The sequence below is a fragment of the Neopsephotus bourkii genome, unplaced genomic scaffold (genome assembly GCF_033783945.1).
Source record: "Neopsephotus bourkii isolate Nb327-2 ecotype Australia unplaced genomic scaffold, CSIRO-AGI_Nbou_v1 NB_981, whole genome shotgun sequence".
In the NCBI taxonomy this organism is placed as follows: Eukaryota; Metazoa; Chordata; class Aves; order Psittaciformes; family Psittacidae; genus Neopsephotus; species Neopsephotus bourkii.
In genome coordinates, this window is record NW_026901474.1 from 61030 (window position 1) to 73829 (window position 12800).

Below are 12800 nucleotides of genomic sequence, written 5' to 3' on the forward strand. Positions count from 1 at the left end.
CTACCTCCTCTTCTCCCCAGCTCTCGGCTGCTTTAAGAAGTGCCTGAAGAACCCGCAGGGTTTTCAAGTCAACAGATTTTAGTGGTGGTGGGGAAAAGGCTCCGAGGGAAAGCTCCTGACTGAAAAGAAGAGGCTGTACAAGAGGACTGAGTCAGAGCACGTTACGCATGAGGGAACGCTCATTTTCGCATGCCACAAAACACTTCTCTCTCCAAACATGAGCACAGCAGTGATGTTCTCACCGGGGGAAAACTAATGAAGGTGTGTGAAAGGACCCAGCCCTGCTCCGGCTGGAAGGAGACAGGGACTCTGTGAACAGAACAGTTAATTGCACTTGGCAATCAGGAGCTCTGGTGTTCAGTTAGGGCTGGGAGATAGCACCTAACCCGCTCCAGACTCTTCCCGAGCCTTTGCAACTGCTTATTGTGCTTGTCAACAGCCCCATCGGCACAGCAGGGGAGCACTTATGGAGATATTTAGACCTTCTGGGTTTATTTGCTTACCCAGTTTAAACTCTCCATCAAACAGACACATTTAATAGTAAGTTTTAGGCTGCTTTCCTTGCAAAACAAGCCTGTATTGGGAAGGGATTGTTTTGCATGACATTGTATTGTATGGTGCAGCTGTGCCATCAGCAGCAGCTTCCCCCCCCCTCCAGTTTGGTTTTCCTACCATCAGTCACCCTACAGAAACCTCAAGCCCTTTTCTAGTGATAAAAGGGAAAAATACAGCCTATTTCCTAGCTAGAAGTGCTGTTTAATGAAAGCAACAGCACAAGGAGCAAAAGGTTTGCGGGAGCCACTGGATTCAGGGTAGGGATAACACTGATAAGCACGATGATGTTTCCAGTCCTCCCAAACTGGCACCAGTTAAATCACCCCATTTGAAACCCAACTGCTGGAGAGGTTCAACAGTGGGGAAGAAAGCAGATTCTAGTCACCAAAAGCAAACAAAGCCTCTGGAGAGCAAATGATGAGCAATATCCTGTCTGTGGGGCTGTGGAGCATCACCCAGAGGAGCGGGTGAGACCTCGGGATCCCTGCACCATGCTTGTCTCATCCCTGCAAACCAGGCAGTTCCAAGCACTTCCAAGCAGAGCTTTTCCCTTTTTTAACCCCATTTAGCTGCTTTTCCACGGGAAATTGTGTTTCTGCTTTCACGTAAGAGCCACAAAGCCAAAGGTTTCCTGAATTCCCTCTGTGAGTGTGAAGTTCAACTGCAGACCTTGCGTCACAACCTCCCTGCGTGCGCTTTGCCTCTTAAACCAGGATCTTTACAGAGGATCCAAATGAGCTGACTCCATTCTGCAGTGCCAGCTAACCTGCACCACGCTGGGATGAAACAGCATGAGGACAACTGAATGGTAACTGATATGGCTGGAATAAAAAGGGTTTGTTACCCGAATTCCTCCTGCTCTGCTGATGAACCAACTCTCAGCTCCTCCCGGTTCCTGCTCGGTTCTAGTCTAAGCTTTCATCTGAAGTAGGAATATAACATTCTGCAGCAGGATTTATTGCACAAACAGCACAGCAACCTAAATATAAATCCTGCTTAACCCATCTTCCTAGAGGAGCACTGGAAATGAGAAAGGAAATTGGATTTATTACAGGAACACAAACCTCCACATGGGTTCTACACTTGGTTTAGTGTACAGCTCATGAGAACAAGGGGGAAGAGCAGAGGTGAGTGATGCTGCGCTGCAGGTGTCCATGGGACATTCCCATCTGCTGATGGAATAAATGGGAGAAAAGCTCAGAATTGGCCAAAAAGCCGACTAAAATATTAACAGATCAAGAACTGGACCAAGAAGTGACGGCACCAGAACCATCCCTGCAGAAAACTGCCCGGAGCACCCAACAACCAAACAGCAAATGGTATTTGGAGACTTCCTGATTTCTTTTCACACTGTTATTAACCTGTAAAAGGCTGTAAGCTGTTCAAAACCTGGCAAAACCAGAGAAGCTGTGGCTGCCCCATCCCTGGCAGTGCTCAAGGCCAGGTTGGACACAGGGGCTTGGAGCAAGCTGCTCCAGTGGAAGGGGTCCCTGCCCGTGGCAGGGGTTGGCGCTGGAGGAGCTTTAAGGTCCCTTCCAACCCAAACTACCCTACAATTCCATGAAACCCAGCTTGATGGGCACTGGCAGTGCAAAATAAGCTGTTATATTACTTATTAGGTACCACTTCAGCTCACATATGTGCTGTTGCCCGAGAAGCCTCAAATTTAATCTCACCAGGCATTAAATACGTTGAACCTTTGGTTAAAAGGGTGATGCAGGTGGGTCAGGCACCTATACACAGGGCACTGTGCTCTCTGGGCTTCCCTGCTGGAAATTCCAGCCTCCGTGTGTGCACCTTCAACTCCAAATGAGTACCTGCTCAATGACATTACATCTGTCCAGCCAAACCCCAGCAACATCCCTGCCTGTGGCACAGGGTTGGAACTGGATGATCTTAAGGTCCTTTCCAACCCAAACCATTCTATGACTCTATAATATCAACCCTAGTTGGGGTTTCCCAAACGCAGGAAGGGTCATTCCAGCAGCTTAGACCCAAGTTTGGCTTGTTTTAAGAACTGTTCCTCTCTGGGGCAATAAAGGGTTGGTCTGCATCGAGGTTTGTCCATCCCCTCCACGTTGTAGGGCTGACCAGGGAGCAGGATCTGGGGCTCACGCACTCCCTCTGCCGGCTCCCTGCCAGCTCCTGATGAAGCTTTCGCCTCGCCTGAACTTCATCCACCAAAACAAACCATCGTGATTCACTGCAGAGTGAAGGCAAAACTGCACACGAGTCCTTCACCAGCAAGGAGGCTTTGAGACTTGGAAACAGAGGGTTTACCAAGAGAATGGGTAGATGCTTCCCCTGTTGGAGCGTACGCTGAGGAGAAACAGCTTGTACAGATAAAAACAGCTGATGGGATTTATCCAAACCTGTTGGTGATGATTCAACAGCAAGAACTCGATAACAGCAGCAAACACACCACAGCATCCTGAAAGAGCTCTCACCTTCCTCCTTCACTGATACAGCACAGCAGGGCTGGAGCTTATGGGCACCACTTGAAAGCTGCAGGTCAGTTACCTGGAGAGGGGCTTTGGACAAGGGATGTAGGGAGTAGGGACAGGGCAAGGGGAATGGCTTGAACCTGCCCGAGGGGAGACTGAGCTGAGCTCTTAGGCAGAAGCTCTTCCCTGTGAGGGTGCTGAGGCGCTGGCACAGGGTGCCCAGAGAAGCTGTGGCTGCCCCATCCCTGGCAGTGCTCAAGGCCAGGCTGGACACAGGGGCTTGGAGCAAGCTGCTCCAGTGGAAGGGGTCCCTGCCCATGGCAGGAGTTGGAGCTGGATGAGCTTTAAGGTCCCTTCAACCCAAACCAGGCTGGGTTTCTGTGCTGACTTGTGGGAATAGCATAAATGACACAGCACTCACTGCTTTTCCACAGACGTCTCTTTCACCCACCAAAGACACTCATAGTGGTTCATCTGTATACAGGTTTCAGGCAAATGAAAGCAAATTTATAGCTGAACCATGAGGAAACCACGTGCTGCTGACCTGAAACCCAGCCCGGGTCTGACTGCAGGAAAACTAAGCCGGAAAACACAAGTGTGAAACATCATTTCTCTGTTTTCCATTTTCACACAGCCCAAAGCCCATTTCTACATCCAAACCACCCAGAAAACCTGCTCAGGCCAAACAATTCCATGGGAAAGTCTTTGGGAAGGGTTTGCTCACAGAAACTAGGAGGTCCCCAAACACATTGGCTGATTTTGCCAGGCTGCAGCAATGCTTTTCAGTGCGGTTGGGATGAATTTTGAGACAACCACATCTTTCCTTTGCACTGTATAACCCAGTGACTCCAAACAGCTGCTCCCAGCACATTCCCACTGCAGTCCCGGAGGTGCCCACGTGCAGAGCAAACACTGCCACAGGAAAAAGCACCATGGCAAGTGTCAGAGTCCGACCCGGCACACGACTTCCTTGGCCAGGAAAGCCCTGGATCACATCCACCTCCTCAGCTCAGCCAGCAGAACAGGCAGCTCAGGAATGTCGCTTCCTACCAGTGCATCGCCTGTGGGTGAGTCTCTGCTGTCTGCTTCCTCCTGGGAGCTCCTCTGGTCTGCAGGGTTCTGAGCTTCACTGAGGGCACTCACAGGGTGTTTCCTCTCCCCTTCCTGCCCTGTGAAACTTGGGGAATTTGAGGATCATAGAATGAATCCCAGCCTGGTTTGGGTTGGAAGGGACCTTAAAGCTCCTCCAGCTCCAACCCCTGCCACAGGCAGGGACCCCTTCCACTGGAGCAGCTTGCTCCAAGCCCCTGTGCCCAACCTGGCCTTGAGCACTGCCAGGGATGGGGCAGCCACAGCTTCTCTGGGCACCCTGTGCCAGTGCCCTGAGCCCTTCATCCTTTTGTTGACTCAAGCATAAAGGGACAACAGGATCAGGAATTAGTGTGAGAGGGAAGCAAACTGCATGAGCTTTGCTTCCAAAACAACCCTGACAAAAGGCACCAAGAGACAAGACACACACACAGCGTCCTTCAGCACTTCAAGAGACTTAAATAAGCAGTGTCAATGCCCACACTGCAGCACTGGCCACAGAAACCAGGCAACCTCCTGTTGCTTCACCCAGCGGGACAACCAGTCAAGATTAAGGCTTCCAACACTGCTGCAACATTCCAGTTTAATGTTTCACTGTGGGAACGGGGAATGCAGTTTAGTGCGCAGGCAAATCAAGTGAAGCAAACACCAGGTCAAGGTCAGGCAGCTGGCCATGCCAAGTGCTCATACTGAAGCCTCTGGGTCTTTGGATGTGGTCTTTGGCTTAGCACCTGCATGGGAGGGAGGAAGAGTAGGGAATGATTTCAGTTTTGCAATGACCAAAGTTGCTCTGCAGCTGAATTCACACCCACAACGTTCCTCCATCCGCTGAGAAATGCGAGTGATGAGCAGTCACTGGAGGATTTCATCACAAAGGAAGATGAGCTCAAGGCTACTTCCAAGCCAAAGAGAAGAAGGATGCAGTGGGAAAAGCCATGTCTTCGTGCAGACTCAGCAGCCAAGGTTCAGTTTAAATCAATACCCCAGTGTTCAGATGGTGCTGACTTGGCAGCAGCTGGTGCAATGGTCTGATTGTGGTGAGCAAGCAGGGTGCTGAGATATCTCACACCATCTCCGCATGGACATCAGCAGTGTCTGAGCACAGCAAACAACGTTCTCCTCCTGAGCTTAACTCCTTGTTGCTGGGCTGTGGCATGCACTGGGTGTGTAACATGGGTTTTCATGATGTCCACTCACCTCCAACCTGCATTCCACCTTCAAACTAGTCTGTGTAACTCCTGGTAGGAAGCCTCTGATGAAAGCTACAAGCTCTGGAGTTAACCATCTAGCAAATATTGCCCAGGAGCAAGGCTGGATCAGCCCACAGAGAACTGAAGGGCAGAGCTGTTTAAACAGCAATTGCAACAATACAGAAAGCATTCTGTCTCTCTCTCAATGGTGGGAAAAAAGGAGTTTCTATGGATAGATCCACACCCAGACAGAACCCCCTCTGGCCACAGAGCACCCACCTGCCTGATACAGCTTCCAACACCTTCACACATGGCACAAGCGCAGAACCGGGTGTCCCAGTGCCGGGCTCGTGGTGATTAACCCCATTTCATAGGCACAGAAGCACCGAGAAGCTGAGGTCAAACAAGCCCTGGGCAGCACTGGGATTACAATAGAGCATCCCAGCTCCCTGACCTGTGCTGAAGAAATGGGGCCACCTCCTCCCCCAGTTCAGGTGAACACAGCACCAAGCGCTCTGGGTTTGAGCTGGAAACGATAGGCTGATCAAAGAGAAACAGGTGATGGGGAAGAGAGGAAGATGTCTGAAAAGCAGGCACAGATTTAAGTGCTTGCCTTGACAGCCGTGAAGAGAGCTCACCCAGAGCATGCCCAGCCCATCAGTGGGGTTTGTTAGCATAAGGGACCAACTAGGGAGGGCCAGCACCCCTCAGTCTCTGCGATCCGAGCCTACGTACATACCCCTTTGTCACACTGGATGGAGAGAAGAGCGGTGCCTCAGGCTCTGCATGCATGAGATGTCAGCGAAGGGCATCACCAGAGCCTGGGTAAGAGGCAGACACGGGTCTGGCTGTGGCAGCGTGGTCTCCTCATCACCCAAACCCCATCAGAGCCACTGGCAGTCTCCTGCAGTCCCTGTCAGTGCAGTGCTGGCAGGAGCAGAGGATTCCTTTAAGACGTTAGGGAGGTAAAGCAGATGGGGAGGGAAGGAGAAATACTTTCCTCTTCGGTGATACGAGCTTGCAAAACAGCCTGCAGGGTGGTGGCAACTGCAACCCTGTTATTACAGAACAGGGAGGACTGCTCTGTGTCCCCTCGGAGGCTTCAAGGGACAGGGAAATAGGGGAAAAGCCCCAAGGAAGAGCCATGCACTCAGTGCGAGGGGCTACAAACAGCATCAACAACCCCACCAAGCAACTGAGCCCCCTCCAGGGAAACACAACCCAGAAATTCCATGTAAAACACATTTTCTGAGCCACCCTACAGGCTGGAGGAGGATTCGCTGCCATTTCCACACAGGCTGGGAATTGGCTTCTCTTTTTATAGGCTTTTCTTTTATTCCCTAGCTAATGATAAAGGTGATGTTCTGAGGAGCAAAAGCACTGCCAGTCAGGGATGCATCACCATGGGGAAAGCAGCTCTTTCTGTCCTACATGTCATATCTCATGTCTAGCTCTTTAGGGAGGCTTCAAGCTACCAGATATACAATACTAAGAAAGAGAAGACCCCAAAATATAAGTCAAATCCACGTTATGTTCATAAGCAAATAAAAATTAAGGGAAATTGAGAGCACCTCTGCCACCCAAGGGCACCCCTTTCGAACTGATAACCACAGCCTGGCCTCACACCGAGCACATCGTCACACAGCATGAAACTCCAGGACATCACAGCATCCAAAAGCCAGGTTCAGAGCAGGCTGAAGCATCCCCCATGTCCCTGTCTGCAGAACAGGTCACCACTGCTTTGAACACTGAAGGTCCAGGAGGTTTGATGGAGTTGTGATGGGGAAAGAAAACAGCTGCCTAAAAACAAATGCAGGAAGAGAACATGTTCCACAGGGCAGAGGGAAGGTGGTGGCTCCTGGAGCTCAGTAACTGCAGGATGGATGTGACAACAATGGCATAAAGTAGCTGCTTTTGGGTTTCTTAAGGTGTTTTGGGCAGGTGCCTTCACACAGTGGCAGGAGGAGCCCATGTGCAGCTGACAGCAGTGACAAGAGAAAGAGAGATTCACTGGAAGTGCTTGACTTGTGCAGAGCTGTGCTTTTTGGACAGGCTCAGTACCCTGGGCACGCTCTGCCTCTTCCCTGGAAGCTCACTGTGAGGATAACAGCACCAAAGGGGTTGGCATCACAAAATACGGGGTTTGTTAAGGTTAACATGTATTTTGGGTAATGATCTTCAGCATTCAGTGACAGCCCCTTGGTCTCACCCCTGACCCAGGGCGGCAGAACACCTCCTAACACCATCCCTTCCAACCAACTCAAATCAAAGCATCTCTGCACCAAACACAACTTGCTCTGGAGAGCTGGGGGACCCCTAAATGCATCTCGAAGCCCTGATGGGGCTGTCACTACTGATCAGAGGTTGGACAAGGCTGGCAGTGGAAGGGAGCATCCCCACACCTCATCAATATGAACCTCCTGAGAAGCCCCAAAGCAACTGAAGCAGCTCTGCCACCTCGCCTTCAGCCTTCAGAGGCCCACACTGCTACAAAACATGCACAAGCACAGGACAAATAAGCCAGACAAGTGTTTCAAAAGGAGTCTGAAACTGAAGAGAGAGAGCACATGAGCTGCAAATGTTGCCTAGACTGGACTAGATAGGGGGAAAACAAACATTTCAGTAGGTGTTCAGCAGGCAAAGACAAATACCATAGAACTGAGGAAGCAAACAGAGACCACAGCATGGTCCAGTGTGGATGGAAGCAAAGCTCTAGGAGAACATCTGCAGCTCCTGAGAGCAGACTCCCGAAGGCAGGAGCCCTGTTTGCTGTTGCCCAACAGTGTTCCATTCGGATGCGTCACCCTGCTCTCCTTTAATCTAAGGCACAAGCAAGTTGAAAAGGGATTTTGACCTGAATATCTACACTACCTCAAAAGCTGCATTAGCTGTTAATGGCAGCACAACCCAGATACCTCGATGCAGCTCCCGGGGATGTCACCAACTGCAGATGGCCCCACTCAGGTCAGAAAACACACTCAAAAGGAGCTCCAACCTGGAGAAGCACCCATTGAGCACATTATCAGGGCCACTTGTCCTCTTTTCACAGGGTTTTATATAGATATGGACCAGATCCGAGCCTCTCTGCCTCTGACACCTTTCAGAAGCCCTCTCAGACATCCCCATGCGATGCTGCAGTTCAAAGACAAGGGCTTGCAGCTTATTTACATCCAACCTTAAGGACAATTTGTGAGGGCAAAGCCTGGCTCAGTGTTTCTCAACAAAGCTTGACAGGCCTAAATACACAGGGAAAGAGCTTCCCTCCGAGGAGCAGCTCTATTTACACAGAGAGTGGGAAGCCTTTTCCAGCAGCCCTCACTCACATCCTGTGGAAGCGGCTGGAACGGGCAGCGGGCAAAGCTGCCAAACCCCCAGGCTGCTTTGAAGCCCTGCTGAGACCTTTACAAACCAGTTGTGTGCTGGGAACACAGGGAGAAAGGCCCATCCCCTTCATCCCAGTGCTGGTGTGGCTGCTCCGGAGGGAACTCGGATCACAACTGGAAATCACACACAGTGCTTGGAAAGCCGACGAGAGGAGCAGTGAAATCCTGTCAAACCCAAGAGCTTCACTTCCCAATGTGGGAAGCACGCTGCTTGGGTGGAGTCAGCCATCAGGGAGAAGAGCAGGTAACACAGCAGGAAAAACATGCACAAACATCTTCACTATGTGAAAACAAGCACTGGATGTGGTTCTGCCTCTGCGAGGAGCGGGCAGGTACAAAAGACACAGTGAGGACTGGACACGGTGCAGGTACAGCTCTCATTGCTTGCCCGAATCCTGCCCAGGATCCTGCTCTTTCCTCTCCCACTTGTGACAGCAGGGAAAGACCGACCCCAGGCAAACCCAAGGGACACAACCAGCAGCATTGGGCCTTTCTGTGGCACAAGTGTAAGGAAAAAGGAAGGGGAGACGGTGGGAACACGCAGGGCTACGGAAATGTGGGAATAACAGCGAGTCCCTTAACTCCTGAATTAACCACCCAGCCCCGAGGTTTGGCTCTTCAGCAAGGCCAAGCCCAGGCTGCAACTGCTGCGCTGTGATATCAAACCCTGCATCAGCATCACGGACCTGGGGCTTCAGGAGGCAGAGGATGGGTAAAGGCATCCTGCCACCAGGTTAGGGGTGTAAGCTCCAGGGTGATGGATTGTAATGCATGCTCCTTTCAGGAGAGGGGAGGGCTCCCAGCTGCTGAGCTGCAGCCCGAGCCAGGCTCCCCACTGAGGACTAAACCCCATTTGAACCCCAGCACCATCCCTGCTGCTCAGTCGGGTATCCCCATGTACCGACCCGACCCAGCACAGCGCAGCCCAGCACTTCATCCCGCTTCTCTTTTGTTCTTCCACCATCACCCCCCCCAAACATGAATGAGACTTTAGGTTATCAAGAGCACGATTCCAAGGCTCCTAACAAACGCCCTGCTCCATCTGGAAACCCAAACGGGCTCCGAAGGAGAAGAGAGGGCTGCACAGCATGAGCTAATGCTGCCGAGCCCCTGCAGTGCCTGCCCAGCCCAGCCCCGGCGCGACAAGGGAAACACCACTAAATGAAGCCGTTCTCTCCTCGCCCACCGCAGATCAGCACCGAAGACAATGGCGAGGAAGGACCCAACCTCATCGCTTCAATGCAAGGGCTCTGAGGACCAAAACAAGCGCAGGGCGAGCAGCACACACGGCACGAACGCGAGATGTGGCTTCGGTAACGGGGAACAAGCAGAGGCTGAGCTTCACCTTTGTCTTTATACACGGAGGAGCCGCCTGTGGGGCTGGGGACACCTCAGCCCCCCAGCCCGCAGCTCCCACGCTGCTTTTGGGGGGAAATGCAAGGTTTTTTAGAGAAAGGGCAGGTTTTACCTCTCCCCAGCAGTAACAAGACCTGAGGCTGCGTTCCCCTCTCCTGCCGGGCAGGGAACGCGCTTCCCCCCCTCAATGGGGCGAGCAGCCCTCGGGGGCCGGACGCAGCACCCCCTAACCCGGGGGAACAGGGGCTCGGCCCCTTCGCCGTGGCCCCCTCCGGGCTCGGCCTGCCCGCCGCCGCAGCCCCCCGGGCAAGGGTCAATACCCGCCCCACGGAGCCCGCCGCTCACCTCCCTTCGCCCGCCGCAGCCAGGCCGGGCCCTCAGGGCTGCCGGCACCGGGTCCGCCGCGTCGCCCGGGTGACGGCTCGAACCGGCGCCGCCATCTTCCTCCCCTCCCTCCCGTCCGCCGCCAACCGCCGCTCCAGAGCGCACCGCGCAGGCGGCTTCGCCTCACGTAATGACGCGAGGAGAGGCGCCATGACGGGAAGGTCAAGTCGCGCCCGCCCGCCTTCCTGTGGCAGGGGAGGACGCCATGTTGGGGAGGTCCCGTCGTGGCGGGAGAGGCGCGGGCGCCATGTTGGGGAGGTCGCGCTGAGGAGAAGGCGCCATGTTAGGGAGGTCGCTCTATGGAGAAGGCGGTGGGGCGGCTCCTGCTCCTCCCCGACCGTACGGGGAGGGCTTTGCGGCTTTCCGGGCTCCCTCGCCGGCCACTGCTCGGGGAGGCACAGCCGGGTCGCCGGTTCAGTGCCCCAGCCGTTAGGAAGCGGTCATGTGGGGCTGGGTATGATGGAAGCTGTGGTGTGGAGGCCGAGGGGGAAAGCAGCAGCGAGGGAAGCAGCTTTGCTCTTTGCACTTCAGCGGTGTTACTTGAGGTCCTGAGGGATACAGAGGTGAGGGTTGTGTCTCATTGCCCCATTAAAGCCGCCTAAAAATCAATGAATCAATAAATAAACCCTACAAAAAATCAATACACCAGTAAAACCTAAAAAAAAATTAATCAATAAATAAATCAACCAATAACTGCCCCCAAATCAATAAATCAACCAATAAACCCTAAAAAATAATAATCAATAAACCCTACAAAAATCAATATGTCAATAAATTTTTGTTTTTTTTTGTAATCTATTAACCCTAAAAAAATGAATGTCAATAAATTAAGCAATAAACCCTAAACAATAATCAATAAACCCTACAAAAAATCAACGTATCAAAACAAATCAATAATCGATAAAACAATCTAAACCCAAAACCTCGATAAATCAACCAATAAATCGACCAGTTAACCCTAAAAAAAATCAATAAATAAACCAATAAATCCTAAACAATAATAAATCAATCAATAAACCCTAAAAAAACAATATTCAATGAATCAATAAACCCTAAAAAAATCAATGATAAATTAGTAAACCCTAAAAAAATCAATAATAAATCAATATACCTTAAAAAATCAACAATCAAGAAATTGATCAATAAACCCTAAATGTTAATAATAATTTAATAAACCCTAAAAAATCAGTAATAAATCAATACACTGTAAAAAAATCAATACCCAATAAATCAATAAACCCCAAAATCAATAAATCCATCAATAAATTCACTTTTTGGATGGGCGCTGCAGAACCTGCCCCAAATCCTTCCTTTTGCCCCCAAACGCTGCAGTTGCACTCATGGCTGTTCATGTCCTTGCAGCGTGCGGTGACCCAAGGGGTTTATCGGCTCTTCAATAGCTGCATTTACAGGGCCTGAACAAGGCACGGCTTTCCCGGTGCTTCCTTCTTCTCTTTGCCTTGGAAGTGCCCTTGAGCTCGGCTCCACTCGGGATGGGATCAGGCTGCTCGGGATGGATGTTTCCCGGTGGATGCAGGAGCGCTGTGGGATGGATCCGGCTGCAGGACAGCCCTGCTCGCTTCACGCTGGTTTTCCTGCATCCTCCTCACCAGGACACGGCATCGGCTGCCTATGGATGGGCAAAGCTTCCCTATGGGAGCCAGGCTCCCAGCAGAGCTCAGATCCATGGGGACACCCAGGACTTGTCCTGACCAAGCTCTTCCTTCCTATTGAAGGCCTCAGCAGCAGGTCAGCCACATCCCATCCTGGGCTCCATGCTGCCATGGGAGAAGTGGGATTCCTCTCTGCAGCGCTGGCTGCGGGCACTGGGTTCCATGGCACAGGACCTGCTTGGTGCTGTGCAGGATGGAGCAGCTCCTGCCCTCTGCTTCCAGTGGCCAGCAGTGACACAGCAAGGAATTCCACCAATTCCTGACACAGGGAAAACCAGCGTGAAGCGAGCAGGGCTGTCCTGCAGCCGGATCCATCCCACAGCGCTCCTGCATCCACCGGGAAACATCCATCCCGAGCAGCCTGATCCCATCCCGAGTGGAGCCGAGCTCAAGGGCACTTCCAAGGCAAAGAGAAGAAGGAAGCACCGGGAAAGCCGTGCCTTGTGCAGGCCCTGTAAATGCAGCTATTGAAGAGCCGATAAACCCCTTGGGTCACCGCACGCTGCAAGGACATGAACACCCATGAGTGCAACTGCAGCGTTTGGGGGCAGAAGGAAGGATTTTGGGGCAGGTTCTGTAGCACCCATGCAAAAAGTGAATTTATTGATGGATTTATTGATTTTGGGGGTTTATTGATGGATTCATTGATTTTTTTTAGGGCTTATTGATTGATTTATAGATTTTGGGGTGTTATTGATTGATTCATTATTTTTTTAGGGCTTATTG

The 12800-nt window shown here is 51.7% G+C and overlaps 1 protein-coding gene across 1 annotated transcript in view; it reads right to left on the reverse strand.

Annotated features, from left to right (window-relative positions):
• Positions 1-10536, reverse strand: part of FBXO42 (F-box protein 42) — a 48965-nt gene extending 38429 nt beyond the window's left edge. The window contains exon 1 of the mRNA XM_061359454.1: positions 10363-10536. The gene's annotated coding sequence lies outside the window, so the exon portion shown is untranslated. The remainder of the gene's footprint in view (positions 1-10362) is intronic.
• Positions 10537-12800: the final 2264 nt, after the last annotated feature.